General features: G+C 35.5%; 1 protein-coding gene across 7 annotated transcripts in view; it reads right to left on the bottom strand.

Moving 5' to 3' along the window:
• Acaca (acetyl-CoA carboxylase alpha) overlaps positions 1 to 12829 on the bottom strand; it is a 301033-nt gene that overhangs the window by 75789 nt on the left and 212415 nt on the right. The window lies entirely within an intron of this gene.

Here is a 12829-nt window from a genome sequence, read left to right on the forward strand (position 1 = left end):
TAACCTCAGCCTTCTAGGCCAGAAGCAGTTTAGATACAAACCCGGAAGAATCTATTTTAGCAGTTTTGTGTTAATGCAAACACTATAACTATGTGGCACTGGACAGGCAAATAATACTCTTATCTTTTGTTATTACCTGGGGACTCTAACTGTATCACTTGGGCAGTCAGTTCAACAACTGGCCAGGTCATTATGCTTGCAATATTGACTTCTAATTAGGTGTCAACACAGCAGCACCAAGAACACACTACTGTTTATCATTGTCTTTCCAAAGTGTGTTCCTCATCGACCATACTCCCCTCCCACCTTAAAAAGTACTATTACAGAATGGAAAGTGGTATCCCAGTCTTAGTATAGCAAGATTCTCTACTGGAAGAGATTCAAGTTTTGAGTTAGTACAATGGATAAACATCTAAAGAAAGCTTTTGTTGCTCAATTTATATTAAGATCTGGATGTCACTGATGATCAAACAATAAGGCATATAATGGTGAACACGAACTTTGGAGTCAACCAAACTCAAGATTTAAATCTAAGATGTATTGTTCATTAACCCTGTGACCTTGGAAACATTATTTAACCTTACAGAGTTTCAATGTACCCAGATGCAAAATTAAGAATATAGCCCCTATGGATTTGACAAACAAACTACTGGAAGCAGAAATCTATTATGTTAACTTTAATATACAAAGTTTGCCATTTTCTCTCCCATTAACTTGTTCAAATCCTATTTCAAAAGGTTCATTCAAATTCTACTTCTTCAGTAAAGCTTCCTCCAGCCCAAAGTGACTCATCTCTTCTCTAATCTCTTACTAAAACTTTCATGTAGAGAATCTATTAAAAAAAAGAGAGAGACAATCTATTTGATAACCAGTCATAACCTGCCTAGGACTTCTTTTAGCTTATGTCTTGAACCACTTTATCTCCTCTAGCGCCTTGCAGGATCCCTACTACATAATACAGGAGCTATAAATACTTGCCAACTCCATAGTTATTTCATTTTAAAAAATGACATTTGGACTTAGTCAACAACATGGGCTTAGAACATTGTCCAGCACTAATATCTAGAGATTATAGGATAAAAATCTTAAATATCATTATTTTATTTTAAAAATAGCTATATATATATATATATATATATTTTTTTTTTTTTTTTTTTTTTTTTGGTACTGGGGATTGAACTCGGGACCTTCCACTTGCGAGGCAGGCGCCAGAACCACTGAGCTAAATCCCCGGCCCCTAAAAATAGCTATATTAACTGAACATCTATTACATGCTGCACTACACTATAAGTTGACAAATACTGAGTGATTAAGGGCTTAAGTGAAGAAGTCAAGCTGTCTTATTCCAAATTTCAGCTTTAAATTAGCTGTAAAACCTTGGACAAACCAACTCTTGATAGTAACACCTTTCTGTAAGGATTGTTGTGAGAAACACCACAACAAATTAGTACAGAGTCTGGTATATAAAAGCCCTCAAAGGTAGCTATAATTGGCATAAGGAAATCCAGGCACAGACTAAATAATTTGTTCTTACAGCTAGTGTAAATTGTTTGTTTACTAATCTGTTTTTGCGATACTCAAGATTGAACCCATCGGGTGCTAAGCTGCATCCCTAGCCTTTTGTTATTTTATAAGAGGATCTCACTAAGTTGCCCAGGCTGGCCTCAAATTTACAATCTTTCAGCCTCAGACTCCCAAAAATCTGTGATTAAAGATGTGCTCCACCCCCCCCAGCAGTATTGTTTATTTTTAAAATATTCACAGAAAAATACAGATTTTTCTTTACTAGAGAGATTAAGGAAATATATTCCACATTAGTTCTACTGCTTTTAGGTGAATACATATGGAACATGAACAACAATTATACTACGAACATAAATGTCACTGACCCTTAAACTCATTGTGGACTCAGGGACTATATCATGGAACAGAAAAGGACATTCTTAAAAAAAACACTTGGGCCAGGGATTTAGCTCAGTGGTTCTGCTGCCTGCCTCGAAAGTGGAAGGTCCCGAGTTCGATCCCTGGTACCAAAAAAACAAAACAAAACAAAAAAACTTATAGGAAAAAAAGGTCTTTATTTAATAGAGTTGTACCAATATTGATTTCTTAGTTTTGATAATTAGACTATGATTATGTAAGATATTAAAATTAGGAGAAGTTGAAGCTGAGGGTATACGGTAAGTGCTTAGCATGTATGAGGCATTAGGTCTAATCACGAACACCAAACAATATATTAGAGGAAGATGGCTAAAGGGTATAAGGGAATTCTTTGCAACTTTTCTGAAAAATCCAAAATTATTTTAAAATAAAAAGTTAAAAAAGTAAATATCATGCTTTTGAAGGTAAGTACTTTGGATATTAAGGTCTCTGTTAGTATTCTATACAGTCTTATAAAGTGCTGACTATGAAGACTATAAATAGCATTTTAAAATACCCATGATGTAATATTAAATTAGAAAAGGTAGGGCATAAAACTGTATGCATATTATAATGAGAGGCAAAACAATATGGTGGCTAAGGGTAAAGTCCCAGGATTCTGAGACACTGAGCTTAATCTAACAGACTAAAGATTCAGTTTACTAGTCATATAACCTTAAGTAAATTACTAACTTTTCTGTGCTTCAGTTTCTTCAGTAGTAAAGAGGGGTAATAACAACCTACTGTGTCAGTTTGTATGCTATGTCCTAGAATGGTACATGCACATAGTAAGTATATAATATATTTTATAATTCTACCTCAAAATATTCTTAGGGCAAAACAAACAGCAAAATGAGATAATTATTAGGATGATGAAATTGTATGGTTTTTTTCCCATTTCCAAACTTTCCTTTTTTTTTTTTTTTTTTTTGAGGTAAAGTCTCGCTATGTAGTCCAGTCTGGCATTGAACTCACTATGCAACCCAGGCTGACTTTGAAATTGGGGTGCTCCTCCTGCCTCAGCCTCCTCAGTGCTGGGATTACAGGCATGTGCCACCACACTAGGTCTCCTTTAATGTTTTTATATTGTACTGATGTCTTTTTAAAAAAAAGTTTCTTAAAAGAGGGAATATCTCACCAGCATAATGGATTTCTCATATTTCAGAGAAACTAACTCTAGATTTCAATCATATTATAATAGATTGTTTTCATGTTATGATTAAAAAGAAAAAACAAAGATACAAAAATTAAAAATCAAGATCACCTTAAAAGAAAATCAGGAACTATCTTATTTTGTTGTTGCTATAATTTCATTTTTTAAAAAGAAATGCTCTGCGATGATGGGGGTGAATGTAAACATATGTATATATAGGTTTATACAATATTAATATCTCTACCTGAGAAGTAACTGCTTCAGTGTTTTTCCGGTCTGATGGTTAAATACATATTTATACTTTTAAAGTCAATATTTGTACAATAGACAAGAACAGTGCCTATCAGCTAAATACATATTTAGGACTGTACCACATGTATTACAAACATGTACTAAAATCGAAAGCTTATATTTATACAGTCTTTCATCTTGAAGGGGGCTAAAGAGCTTTGCAAACATATGTACATAAAAGGACGTTTGCACTGATAGACAGGCAAGGTATCAATTCACCCACTTCCCTATTTCTTCTAACAGTACTGGGTAGGAACACATGGTGTCAACAGATGCTGGTCTGTAACAGCTGCAAAGACATGTAACACAATAATCCAGTTGTGATGCACAGTCACTGAAAGGAGAATTGCAACTTGAGAATAGCAACTGCTCTCAAGTGCAGAAGGACCACAGCCATTTCCAGCATTGTGTTTTTAAATTATTCTCTACCAAACTCAACTAATCACTTGACAAAATTGAATTTGATACTGGAAATGCCTTCTGAATGTAAAATACTTTGTCTGATGATGAACACTAGGATGAAAAACACTTCGCTCTGCCCTTGTTGGATTTGGAGCAGGGAGGGGGACGGGAAGGCTATTCACAACATTCAGGAGAAATCCCTCAAAATATACTAATATACTGAGGCTTTGTCTCAGAGACTGTGTCATTACTTCAGAAGAGTCATACCCCCACCCCATTTAATTAGGACAAGGTAAATGTTTCAGTCAAATTACTTTATATAGATAGGCCTATCAATGTTATATATACAATGAAGATTTTATATCACAAATTCTGGATGGATAGAAGCAGAGAAGGAGATGAATCTCTTGCGATAGGGAAGAAGTCCAAGGGAAAAAGCGAGAGGAGAAAGGGAAATAGGTAGAATAACCAAATGCCATGTACAGGAAGCTAATAACCTCAATTAATGCAAACATATGCTATAACATGAGCTAAGATAAATAATATCAACAAGAATGAAAAATGGGATGGGGAATTGGAGGAGGGAGGGTAGGGGAGGGCTGGGGAAGAGGATTAAAAAAAAAAAAAGAAGCTGTGGTATGTACATGTAACCACTCCCCAAGATGATTATAGACTGCATGAACTGGAAACACGAACCAAAAAAATAAAAATTTAAAACAACCAAAGGAAATCCCATCATTTAAATTCCTCTTTTCCTATCTTCTCTGTTTCTCTCACATTTTTACCAGGTAAAAAATGACACTTCAGGACTAAAGGCTGAGTAAGGCTGAAGGACTAAGGAAACAACAAAAAGCAACCTGTAGCTTACTTGTGTGAGTAGATAGTTACGGTCTACAGAGTTTCAGACTCAGGTTTCTTGGTACTGGCAGCATCATCTTCTTCCTTGCTCAAGCACTAACAAAGTGATCTCTATGCACTCACTAAAAACTGTTTTCACTAATATAGTTTTTTTGTTTTAAAATTTAGTTTATTGGTATATTTTAGATATATACAATGATCACATCAATCGTAGGGAATCTGTACCTGTGCCATTAATAATTTTAAAAAGTTTTATTTTAGATGATTTTTTTCATAACAGAATTTCTAACGAACAGGTTTCAAAGCTTTTATTAGGGTTATCAATCTAAGCTAATTATCTTAACGTGAAAAAGGGAAGAGCTATAGTAAATAAACTAAGAATCAGCCGAAATAAGTATTTGTTTTTCTTATGCAAGTCCTAAGGAAGAAAACATTTCTCTGGATCCTAGAATAAACACACTTAAGTGAGGGAGGAGGAAATGGGGAGGAGAAAGAAAGCAGAAGAGAACAGTCTTATCTAACTGTTTTTATGTTGGTAAAATGATTTGTGCCACAGTGTTTCCATAAGAAGTGGGACCATTATTTTCCTGTAGAAACATATTTGGTTTGAAAAGTATCACTGGACAGGACGTGAAAATCAAACCAAATGAATTATTCACAACCTCCCATCAGAGGTGATCATTATTTCTGATGCTCCAAACAGTGATTAGGATTCTGCCCCAAGATGTCATTTTCTCGCTGAGTAACACCAGCAATACAGAAAGGCATTATCTATCTATCTATCTATCTATCTATCTATCTATCTATCTATCTATCTATCCATCCATCCATCCATACGTATTTTTTCTTCTGGGAGGTCCTTAGTTTAATGTTACTATAACAGGTACTAAAAATATGATAATATTAACATTTATTCTGGTGGTACCCATAAATGCCATTAGTCTGACACAAAGTGTCAACACTAATCATAACCCAAAATTAACTCCAAAATTGACATCAACATTAATTGTACTATCAGTGTGAACAGAATGTGCAGGCACACGTGGGCATTTCCTAAAGCTGCTATCATAAAATAAAACAACAGTGTTAAGCTCAACAAGGAAATTTGAAGGGAAAGCAAAAAGGCAAAACATGATAGGATTTTGTTTTTTGAGGGTGTGAGGAGCATCCATCAATTCTAGCTGTGCTGTGGGAGACAAAAAGGAACCTCTGCTATAGCTGCCTTTCTTCTATTTCCATACTTCAAGTTTACCTGTACCAACATCTCTTTCCGTGCAGATTTAAATACAGGTTAAAATGTGGCTGAGGTGGTGATGCCTTATTACTAATTTTCTATGCTAAAAATCTAAAACTTGAGGGCTTTTTGGCAAAGCCTCCAGTAGCTATTGTTCTAATCCTACTAATGCCAGGAAAATGACTACCTTGCAAGGGGCCAGAGCAGCAATACAAAGAACACTGGAATGTTCAGCTGAAATAGATTTAGGCATCATCTGCAATATAAAAATAAAAAATAAAAAGAAACTAAGACCCAGAGACAAGGAATTGGAACTTGGGTGTCTTTTCAGATAGGTAACAAAATGTTACTTTCTGTATCTTACATAGAATATTAAATCTCTATTTCCTATTAGAAACTAACAAAATGTTAGAATAATTGCTGTATCAATTTTAACTCGTTAGTCTCATATGATGAAATATCAGAAAATACTATAAAGGTTTTAAAAGATGTATTTTTAAAAAATAAAGATGTATTTTTAAGCCATAAGGCAATGGACTATTTGACTTAATTTGTACTATTTGTGAAAACTGATGAAAAATGTCAACACTTTTCCACGCTATATTATCTGCCAGATATAGCATTGTTCCATTGCCTAGTGTTGTATGATAACATAAAAGAACTCAAAACAATTTTCCTGGCCAACTGAAAAACTCTTCTTTCCGTCCTTTGATAATTCAAAAATGGCTGAACAAACTTACCTCAACCCTTCTAAAATGTGATGAAAATATAAGTATTTTTAGAACAAAAAAATTCACCGTAGAGGTAATTTTGGAAAATATTATCAAAGATCAGAAATAATTTAAAATAGGAGAATTACTTTATAATACTTATATACACAAAACCACAATAATTTTGCATCTGTACATACTGTAATTTATTGAGTATTTTCTTTTTCTGGTACCAGGGATCAAACTCAGGACCTTGCACTTGCCAGGTAGGCACGGTGCCACTGAGCTACATCCACAGGCCCAGAGGATATGTTTTTTTAAAGAACATACAATGGAGTACATATAAGCCTATTTGAGAAATAGGGCACAGGATTAATTGGTTGGTATGGAAATTAACCAAGTTGGCCTACAAACAGTTCTAGAAACCTTGCCCATTAATCATAATTGAATGTTGAACTCTGGTGTTCCATACACCTTATCCTCTTGTCATCTGTTGCTGCCCTAATGTTCATTATTGCCTATAGTTGGTGCTGTAAAATTTCTTGGCCTAAGGTATGATGACAAATTCTTTTTCAGTAAAATCTTAAAATGTAGGGCATGTACAAAAAAATGCTGGCAAGTACATTCTTTTGTTTAAGGATTACAGACTTATTTTTCAAAAGAATTGTGGAAGGGGCCGGGGGTTTGGCTCAGTGGTTCCGCCACCTGTCTTGCAAGTGCAGGGTCCTGAGTTCGATCCCCAGTACCAAAAAAAAAAAAAAAAAAAGAATTGTGGAAGTACTGCTTTAAGTGGGCCAGTGAATGTGATTTCCAATGTCAATCAAACTCATTGAGCCTTGGTTGGCTAACAATAAAGTGAATCAAAATCAGCTAATCAACCTGATGAGAAATCTCCAACACCAATAACAGTTATTCAGAAGGAATCCTAAGAAAAGTATATGCATCTCAAAAGAAGAATGCTAGAAACTCAAGAGAAGTTAATTCCATGGTAGGAAGACTTATTTTTCAAAATTAGCCTTAAATATTTTTCTAATGAAGGACCTAACTGGTAGAAGATAATTTTAGACAAAAATGTGTAGCCAAATATGCTCACTTAGAATGAGGATAAAGGAAAAAAATATAATGATTATAAATAAACCTACCTTACCACATATTTCATAATACATCTTTCTCTATACTTGGAATTCCTATCTTGTTAGGCCTGAAAGGATTGAAGGTATTTTTTTAAGCCCTTCATAAAAAATAGGGCAAGTACAAATATAAATGTTTATAACTACTGTATGTGACCCTTTTATGCTGAGGATCTCAAAGCAGTTACATTCTTCCATCTTCAGGGATAGTTTGGTGGCTGACAGATTGTCCCCAGTCATCACATAGACCATGGTCCTGTTTATCTGAGGTCTATTTCAGAGCTCATCTTCAGCACACTACAATTCAAATATCCTGCTTTTCTTTTTTTTCTTGGTACTGGGGATCAAACTTGGGACCTGGCGCTTGCAAAACAGGTGGCAGAACCACTGAGCTAAATCCCTGGCCCTTATCCTGCTTTTCTAACACATATCTAAAAGAAATGACATTGTCTTAATCTTTATTCCTGGCATAAAAAGGTAAAATGATTTCAAAAGAATGAAACAAAAGAACAGTAAAAAAAAATCTAAATTAACTTTACATTCATGAGGTTAAACTGAATTGAACAATGTACAAAAAAATCTTATAGTAAACTAGAAAAAATCTGGATCCTATGTTCATGGGAAATGGCAAGCCTTTCTTTACACAATCTGACAAGCATACCTACAGTCTCTCCAGGCAGTTTTAGACTATATTGGGTATCACTAGAATTTCAGTCCAGAATAACCCAAGCAATTCCTTTGAAAGTACAGAAAATGTCAACCAAGTGAAACAAGTCAGAGGGTTATGACAGTTTTTTCTAAAATAAGAAGTCTTTTGGGTTAAGAGGTCCAGTTTAAGAACTGTCATAATGGATATACTAATTAATTTCTTCTAAGTCTTTTAGGCTTAGTTAATTTCACCTTCTTTCCCTTACCTAACTTCTAATTTTTTTACACACAAAAATTTCCAAGGATTATATCAATATATAAATGAGAAATGCAGTCAAAGTGGTTAAATTTGTTTAAGCTGGTTGGTAGACGTAGGGATATCACAGCTTCATATTTTTTTTTGTAATTTTTAAAATAAAAAAATTAAGAAACATTATGCTTTGAAGGTACTGAACAATGGCACAATGAACACTTAATTAAATATGAGTACACGTCAGGTTGCGCAGTTCCAGAACTTAATCCTAATAACTATTTATCCCTACCATTTTACCTCTGAGAACATAAAGCAGAACTGAAACCAAGGTATCAGTCATGATGGCAGTCTTTAAACTTTAATTTATACTACTTTATTTCCTCTTTCATCATCCTTTTCCTCAATAACTGCATAGAGCCATAATATGGGTTGAATACATCTCCAAGAAGAGTTTAAACTGCCAATTGCACATTGTAGGAGCATTAGAGAAACCCTACTATGCCAACTGAATAAAAGGGTAGAACATAAGTGGATTTGTCTCAACAAACTGGGAATTCAAAAGGCTTGTTTAAATGCTACTGCTAAGAAGGAAGAACCCTGACACCTAGTGCCTATCTGAAAAATTGAAACCTTGGAGCCACCACAACTTTTAAGTGAAATACCATGTGTGGAGGTGATTGTTGATTTGTATTCAATTTGGAATATACTTTTCTCCTATAATTTTAAGGAAAAAAAATTTACACCACGAAAGAATTTCAGTCTCTAATTACTAATCCTTTTTTGGATATGTATACTGTACCTATTATTAACTGCTTTTAAACACATCTTGCCTCATTTTTCATTATGACAGGAGTGATGAGAGAGAATGTTAAAAAGCCCATGTTCTGAAATGGTAAGGAGAACAGGGACCTAATTTTTAGCAGCATTAAAATTACCATAAAAGTTGCTAGTCTATGATATTTTTCATCATTACGCAATTTGGAGGTTCCTGATTTAATTCTGGAGCTGTTAAAAATAAATATTTTAAAGGCCGGGGATTTAGCTCAGGGGTTCCGCCGCCTGCCTTGCAAGTGCAAGTTCGATCCCCAGTACGAGAGAGAGAGAGAGAGAGAGAGAGAGAGAGAGAGGAGAGAGAGAGAGGAGAGAGAGAGAGAGAGAGAGAGAGAGAGAGAGAGAGAGAGAGAAAGACAGAAAGAAAGAAAGAAATAATTTAAGCACTAGTAATTTATCTCAGACAAATACGAACATAGTCTCAAGAAGGCTAGGATTTTCTTTGTCCTCCCAAGCAAAGTTAAGTTGTTCTCTGTCAAGTCTGTTATACCCCTTGGCTTGATCTTAGCCCGAGCTTTTTAATAACACGATTTAGTGCGAAAAGCAGCTGCACTGGATTGTGAACTGTTACTCAAGATGTTCCCACCTGCAATTACAGCTTCTACCAAATGATCAAAACAGGTTAGCACACTGGCAGGAAAATGAAAACAATTCCTCTAAAATAAAGAAGTAGTAATGTAGAAGTGCTGGTTAGCTGCATTTCTTCTGCATCCATGCTTAACAGCACACATTCATCTAGCTGCGTATTTACATACAGTGCTCATCACTATAGCATCATAGCGGCTAGAAATAAAATCAGTTTAGTCTATGTTGCAATCAAATTTTCCTTTTTACTTGGAACTATTAAGAAAAATCCTGGACAACTCATCTTTAGGGCTATTTGCAAGTAACATAGTTCACAGATTTGGTCTACATCTTTTTTATTCCTACTCTAAATTCATACTAAATGCAAAGCCATCCAAATGTGACAAGAAAAATGTGTTCTGTACTTTTCATCATGCATTGGGTAGCATTCCTTTTGTTAAATCTTTCTTTCTGGGGAAGGGATAACTGAAAAAATGGAAAGGAGAAACAGGCTAACAGGGAACCAGAAAAGCTCTTTCCCACTTTTAACACAGGCACAAATGTTCAACATGCAGGTCACATCTCTGCTGAAATAGCCAATATTCTTCCTCAAATGGCAAACAAGTTACCTAAAACTAAATGAAACTGAATTGGTCTAAGTCCTGGTCCTATCACCATCTCACCTATTTACTGTCAAGGGGAGGGGGACGACAGGAACAGGGACAGGACCAATATAGACGATGGACTGTTAAGTGCAGGTTTTCTGTCTTTGATTGCAGAGAAAAGAATCTCAATCCATGAAAAAACTCGGCAGGAATCTCTTGCTTTACCCTTATTCCTTATATCTGTGAGCCAGCTTTTTAACCCAGAAACTCCAATCCTTCAAGGTAATGCAAAACCACCCACAATGATGACCTGGTAGAGCCGTCACCTATGGAGAACATCACATTATGATGATTTAATGTCTATGTAGCATCAATGCATTTACATTGAACCTTGGCTCTCAGAACATTAACAGGTCAATTTTTTATTCCTTTTTTTAATACAACTATTTCTCAAGGCTCTATTTAGATGTCCATTCTCTTTGGGACAGGACAGATTTGTTCCAAATCTCATCATCATGAACTCTTTTTGTTTCCTTCACATCATTCTTGGGCTAATATGTAGAGTGTCAGGCTTGTGACAAACTTGTCTCTTTGGTCAAAGAAAATTAAAGTGCAATAGCTGAGAGTCAACTTGCCCTGATAAAAACTGGGCTCAGCACAAGGCTATACAGCCTATTGACACCTTGTCATCTCTTAGGCACAGCTGTCCCTCAGAATTCTGACTGCTCAAATTCCATCCTTAGACTGGTCAGTCTTTCATTGGACATCCTCCATTGTAAGTTCAAACTATTAGTATAGAATTTGATACTAATACCCTAACCACATTCCTGTCATGCAGTGCACTATAATGTAGCTAAGGTCACTGACTTCACCAGCCATCCTGGGCATTAGTCACTAACTGCTCACAAAAGAACATCAGTCTTAGTCCTCCCAAGCTCAAAGGCTCAGAAACAGCAAGCTAACACTCAGCCTCAATCGCAGTCAATCATTTGAAAAAAGAACAAAGAAAATAGGCAATTAAGAAGGGAAAAGTGTAGGAACAAGAAAAAAGTGAGAACTGGCAAAATGCAAAAATCATTTTAACCGATGCTATTAACTCCCTAGTTTCAAAACTACTAAAGCACCAGGCATAGGAAAACGTGGTCCCTATAATACTAGACTATTACTCATAGCTATAGTCCCAACCAGCTCTTTAAGGTATCCCTTTTCTACCAAGGTTTGCTAGGTCTTAAAAGGGTTAAAAAAAACCTTTAGTTTTTTTTTATTCTTGTGTGTGTGTGTGTGTGTGTGCGCGCACGCGCGTGCATGTGTGGTCTTTGGGTACAGAGTCCCGTATAATAAGACTATTTGTATTCATACTGGCAGAGTAAACACTACATGTTCATGCCCAGGCAGCTCTGTGCTTGTAATTTCAGCAAGAACAGAGCTCTGTCCCTCTGGGACTTCACTATTTCCCCAGTCTCCATTCGCTCAAACACAGAATGAGAGCAGAGAGAAAGCAAGGGAGAAAGATCATGGCAAGAGGTTTCACACAGCACTGAAGCTAGCTTTCACGTGGCCAAAAATCTCATTTTGTGTTTTAATTACATTAGTTAAAACCATTTTACTCTCAACCCCATGTTCACAAGGGTGCCTTCTATTCCTTAACAGTGGCTCAATGAATCAGAATTTAAGTCTAATACAATAGAGCTTTTCTTTCCTGCTGAGATGCTCACTAAGGCAATGCTATACACAGTGGCACAAATCTCTGCTTCAACTTTGCATGTTGACGAGGATATATTTATTCTTGTCAAAATTCTATCCTCCCTTTCCTATGCATTCTCCCTATGAGTCTTCTTGCCTTTGCTATTTGTAAAGGCTAGATTAGAAGAACTACAAGCCTGATACTCTCCATCTGGTCCAGTGCATGTTTCTATTTTAAATATTAAATTATCTACTCTTGGCAGTCCCTACTGTATTTTTGAAACACCTTGTACTTAGAGGAAAATATTTTTTAAACGATATGAAATAAAATGAAAAAATATCTGCATATATTTAGTGGTCTACCCGGCCTTTCATGGTGAACACCCAGGTAAAGACATCTCTTTCTAAGGAAAAAGATTTCTCTGGAGATTACATTTAAGGTTAAAGTAAGAATATCTCTATTTTTAGGTTTATTACTGTTTTTATCATTGGTATAACTGTAAATTAGAAGCATAGTTAAAACTGGAAGAATCTTAATGCATAGAGA

This window comes from Heterocephalus glaber, unplaced genomic scaffold, assembly GCF_053883595.1.
Source record: "Heterocephalus glaber isolate CG9 unplaced genomic scaffold, H.glaber_assembly_v1.0 deba00001564, whole genome shotgun sequence".
Classification (NCBI taxonomy): domain Eukaryota; kingdom Metazoa; phylum Chordata; class Mammalia; order Rodentia; family Bathyergidae; genus Heterocephalus; species Heterocephalus glaber.